Source organism: Rhinopithecus bieti, unplaced genomic scaffold (genome assembly GCF_001698545.2).
Source record: "Rhinopithecus bieti isolate Rb0 unplaced genomic scaffold, ASM169854v2 scaffold_34297, whole genome shotgun sequence".
Taxonomy (NCBI): domain Eukaryota; kingdom Metazoa; phylum Chordata; class Mammalia; order Primates; family Cercopithecidae; genus Rhinopithecus; species Rhinopithecus bieti.
In genome coordinates this window covers 54859-55912 of record NW_016814629.1, presented here as the reverse complement: position 1 = coordinate 55912, position 1054 = coordinate 54859, and positions in this window count along the sequence as shown.

Sequence of the window (1054 nt, the reverse complement as noted above, 5' to 3'; positions counted from 1 at the left end):
TTATAATATCTAATAAGATGCCTATATATCACTCTTATTTGTGGATTTAAGGTAGTACTTAAATGTAGCAAATTCAAGTTTTGCTTTTTGGAACTTTGTGAAATTTTTTTTTTTCCCCTGAGTACTTCTCATCTGAGGTTGGTTGAATCCAGAGATAATGAACTCACAGAAACACAGTACAGCCAACTGTACTGTTTATCTGATCATTCTAATATCTGGAGTCTTGAGGTCTGTGTTAGTCAGTTCTCTCATTGATATAAAGAAATACCTTAGACTGGATAATTGATAAAGAAAATAGGTTTAATTGGCTCATGGTTTGGCAAGCTATATAGGAAGCACAGCTGGAAAGGCCTCAGAAAACTTACAATCACGGCAGAAGGTGAAGGGGAAGCAGGCAAGTCTTACATGGCCAGAGTAGGAGGAAAAGGTGCAGGGCAGAGGCACCACACGATTTTAAACAACCAGATCTCATGCAAAAACTCACTCATTATCACAAGGACAGTGTTCAGAGGGATGATGTTAAACCATTAGAAACCATTCCCATGATCCAGTCACCTCCCACCAGCCACGTCTTCAACACTGGGATTACAGTTGAACATGAGATTTGGGTGGGGACACAGATCCAAACCATATCAAGGTCCCAAATGTGTTATTTTTAATTTTCAGTTGACTTTATTTCATGCTGATTGGTTCTTTATTTATTTTGAAGATTTTTTGTTGTCAGCTCATATTAGGGCCTAATTGGAAGGCGTTTTTTTTTCTGGAGAACATTTGCATTTGCTCTGACAAGAGCTAGAGAGCGATAATCATCTAAATTTACATTATGTAAACATAAGCATCAAGTATCAAGCATGTGCTACATAGCTGGCCCTATACATAGATGGCCCTATAAGAAATGCTTCTGGCCGGGCGCGGTGGCTCAAGCCTGTAATCCCAGCACTTTGGGAGGCCGAGACGGGCGGATCACAAGGTCAGGAGATCGAGACCATCCTGGCTAACACGGTGAAACCCCGTCTCTACTAAAATACAAAAAACTAGCCGGGCGAGGTGGCAG